Raw genomic sequence first — 4461 nt, forward strand, 5'->3', positions numbered from 1 at the left:
TGAAATAATTCACCAGATTTAAACTGATAGCAAATATTTGACAATTTGTAGGCATATCTATTGGCTCAGGGTGTTAAGTATAAGAACTCTGATAAAGGCTTCTGATTCTATACTCAGAAGCTTTTCAGAATCTGAGTCTCCTTCTATAATGACAGCAGTCTTAACCTTATCTTGCACACATGATCCTTTAAAATTGAATCTGGGAGTTCCCGTCGTGGCTCAGTGGAGACAGTCGGATTGGGAACCATGGGGTTGCGGGTTTGATCCCTAGCCTCGCTCAGTGGGTTGGGGATCCAGCGTTGCGGTGAGCTGTGGTGTAGGTCACATATGCGGCTCGGATCTGGCATTGATGTGGCTGTGGCATAGACTGGTGGCAGCAGCTCCTATTGGACCCCTAGCCTGGGAGCCTATATGCCGCTGGTGCGGTCCTAACAGGACAAAAGACAAAAAAAACAAAAAACACCAATCCCCCCCCCAAAACCAAAACTGAATTTTGTTAAGTTTTCAGATGATAGAATACCTACTAGGACACCCACTCACTTTCCTCAGAGCCTGTGGGGCTGCTTCTACAGAGAGGTAGTGCCCATTTGGTGCTAAGCCAGCAGAAATATTAAGAACCAGTTAGTCAAGGTCATTCAGTGTGCTCAGGATAATTCAGACAGACTAGAAGCCTCAGCTCTTTTGATCTTCTTTCTATATGCTTTGAAAAAAGTATAGATGATGAAAAGAGGGATGTTAAAGAAAATAATACTCTTTGGTCAGTTTCATCAAGGGCAGTTCTAAAACAGAGCTAAAACAGGGGTGGCCTCCTCATCTAGGCGCTAGACCCTGTGGTCAGTCAGCTTATGCAACCTGGACATTGTGCTGTGCTTCTAAGTGAAGTTCATCTTTATGAGATTTCAGCAGAGCCTGGTCAAAGAGGTTGGTCATTAAAGGCAGGAAGCACAGCAACTTTAGTAAATATAGTAAAAAGAAATGCAATTTTCTTTAGTAAGGTGTTAAGGAGAGAGATTTTGAAATTTATCTTAATTTAGCCTTCGAAAGGTAGGACCTTGCTCCTACATCTTGCTGTAGAGTTGCCTTTTGATGTACTTGCTTTACATACTAAGGGAGAGGACTGTGTTTCCTTAATTGAGTTTGTGTTCTATTGCTTTCTTGGTAAATTCTATTTTAGGAGCTTTATAAATTGACCATAAAAACCTACACTAAACTGGAATTTCAGGGACCTAGGAGAAAGCCCTTTCTTTCATTTTAAAAAGACATTTATTTATGAGATTCGAGGTCATTTAAATATTAATTTTCTTTTTAAATCTTCTAGTTTATTGGTTTTCCTCCTCTGAAAATAATGTTCTCCAACTTCCAGTAAAGGAACAGAGGTCATGGATTAGATAGGCATGGAATATGGTATAAGAATCAGAAACATCTGATTTTAGAAAACTGGAGAAACATAGCGCCTTGAGAAGCTGGGCAGTTAAGTACAGTAATCTGCCAGGAGGCAGGACTTTAATTGGGCAGGTAATATGTTTGGGCATAGTTCTAGTTCAGAGAGCTTTAAGTGAAAGCTGCTCATCTAGGAACTGAAGATGGTTTAATGAAAAGAGGACATAATGAGAAGAGGACTCTCAACCCAGGTGGATTCCTTTTCTTTACGTCTTTGAAAATCTCCTAGCACTTTTTTTTTTTTTTTTTTTGCTGCCATTCCAAGGCACGAGGCTAGGGGCTGCACTGACTCATTACATATATTCCCCTAAGTTACAGACTTTTCTTCTGTTCAGTCCAGTTGGCTGCTTCTTTGTGGTCCTCTTTTCCCTCTCACCCTTTCTGATGTCCACGTGTTAGACATCCATGTTGGTTAAAGTGCACTGCTGAATTGTGCTATGGTCTGTGGTACCAGCAGTGATCAAATGAAGACAGAATACATTAGAGTAAAGCACAAATACTCTTTTCTTGCTGCTCAGCTGTCTAGGTAGCTGAACACTGACCTATCTTAACAAAGCATTTGCTGTCTCATTGATAAGTCCCATTCCTTCCCCTCACTTTTTTCTAGGACCTGACCTAAGGGTTATGGTTTTTCTGGGTATTCCAATCAGTACTCTTATATGTACGTAAGTCCACTTATTACAGACACACAAGGGGGATCTCATAGGCAGAAGAGGAGGCAATGTGAAGATGGTGCAGAGATAGAAGTACTGTGGCCACAAGCCAAGGAAGCTAAGGATGTTGAAAACCACCATAAGCTGGATAAAGCAAGACGTATTTTCCCATAGAGCTTTCAGAAGGAGAGTGCCTTTCTTGTAAACTTAACTTTGGACTTTGGCCTCCGAAACTGTGAAAGAATAAAATTAGGTTGCTTGAATTTATCAAATTGGTGATCATTTGTTTTAGCATTCATAGGAAACTAATAGAGATTTGGGGACTGGGAAGCAGGGGTGGCTGTAATAAGACCTCAAAAGTGTGGCAGAATTTTTAGAATTTGCTAATGGGCAGAGGCTGTGAGAATTTTGAGGTGCTTGAAAGAAAAAGCCTAGATTCTAGTGAGCTCTCAGAAGGAAGACCACAAATAAGAAAACGTCTGTCATCTTAGAGACACATACACTGTCAAGAGCATAGTGTTGATAGTAATATGAATGTTAAGAGTATTTCTGGTAAAGACTCAGAATGAAACAAAGAACATGTTACTGTAAAATAGAGGAAATATGATTGTTATATACATGGAGAATAGAACTTGTAAGTACAGGCCTTGGATATTTAGCTGAGGAGATTTCCAAGTGAACTGTGGAAGATGCGGCCTTGTTTCTTTTTTTCTGATTATAGTAAAATGCAAGAGGAAAGAGAGCAATTGAGGAAGGAATGGTTAAGGCAAAAGAAATCAGCACTTGATGATTTGAGAAATTTGCGTCCTATTCAGATAGCACAAGATGCTAATGTTAGCAGATTTGCTGTTAGGGTTGCATGCTCTGGAGAGACGCCAAAGGTGGGGCTGGAGCACTTTTTGGTTGAAGAGATTACCTGTGTCACTCACAGATGCACATGACAATCTCAGCAGAAGCCAGGAACAGAGGTGAAGTTATCCAGAGAAGATGTGCAGAAGACCCACTCATCTAAAGTGACATGAGTCCTCTTGATATGTACATGAGACCCACCACATTTGTGAGAGTAATATACCAGCAGACACATCGCAAGCTTGGACTAAAAGGAACAGAGACAGGATAAAATGAGGGAAAGCTGTTGAACTCCTGGGCATCTGTAGACAGGGAAAGGTTGAAAGAGTTACTTACCTGCAAACATGTGGTATCCTTCAAGAGAAAGGAGGAGAACTCCAAGGGCAGAGCAGTGATCGCACAGTCAGAAGCAGAAGATTCATGTTGAGCAGCCTACAAAGCTCCTGCAGAGACCCATCTAGAAGCTGTGAGCACAAATGGTAGAGCTGCAGGCCTTGAGTGGATGCCAAGTGGAGCCTTGAGTAACAGAGGGTTTTTCTTAAGCCTTGAAATCTAATGAAATTTCCCCTGCTGCATTTCAGACTTTTGGAGGGATAGGTAACCCCTTTATTGCTTCCAATTTCTCCCTATTAGAATGAAAATGTCTAACACTGTTACTCTATGACTTTTCTCCCTTTTTTTTCTTTTCTTTTTCTTTTTTTGGTCTTTGTGTACAGTCTTTATTTCAAATATTTGTTAAAACACCATTAGATTATTCCTTAGGACAAGAGCAAAGATAATGCCTATGTTTAAAACTTAACAGAACAGAGGGCAGCACTTTAGCTGAAGCCTGCCTGCTGACCAGAGGAGCGTATTCTGAGTGGACTTAGCCAAGAAAAGGAAATCAAGCAGGGAAGAAAAGGTGCCCACCCGAATCAAATGTCAGCTGCCATCAGGGCAAGTCTTGTGATGGTCACAGATTGGACACTCTGTTTTTGGAAGGTTCGAGTACAGCACAGGGGTTCCGTGTGTCTTTATGGCTACACCCCTGTCTGAGGTGTCATTAGGTCAATGTCACTCAAATTCCTGGCCAGCCAAACACCTACAGGGAAGAGTCCCAAATTGAGAATGAGGCTCCTCTGGAAGTTATTTCTATTCATGCTGAAGTGGTAGATGCCCCAAAGCTAATCTCCCACGTTGTCTGGAACTTCGGGAGCTTCATTTGTCAAGCCTGCAGGGTTCACACTGACCCTGCTGGAAGCCATGGCAGCACCTCCACGCTCTGCAAGGCCTCTCTCCCCACGCCGTGCTGGAGCTGGCCACCCTCTGACTTTGCTATCATTGTATTTTGAGAGTGGGTAACTTGCTTTTCAATGTCTTAGGTCCACAGATGGAGAATGATTTTGCCCCAGGATGAATCATATTTACAGTCGCACATCACCTGATTTAGATGATGACATTGGGACTTCTAAATTCATGATATTTAGATGTAATTTTGTACTTAAGTTGATGCTGTAATAGGTCCACATTTGGGAGGGAT

The 4461-nt window shown here is 41.7% G+C and overlaps 1 pseudogene; it reads right to left on the minus strand.

The window, feature by feature from the left end:
* Positions 1–3961: 3961 nt before the first annotated feature.
* Positions 3962–4186, minus strand: LOC125121230 (mitochondrial import receptor subunit TOM6 homolog; annotated as a pseudogene).
* Positions 4187–4461: the final 275 nt, after the last annotated feature.

The sequence above is a fragment of the Phacochoerus africanus genome, chromosome 2 (genome assembly GCF_016906955.1).
Source record: "Phacochoerus africanus isolate WHEZ1 chromosome 2, ROS_Pafr_v1, whole genome shotgun sequence".
Lineage (NCBI taxonomy): Eukaryota > Metazoa > Chordata > Mammalia > Artiodactyla > Suidae > Phacochoerus > Phacochoerus africanus.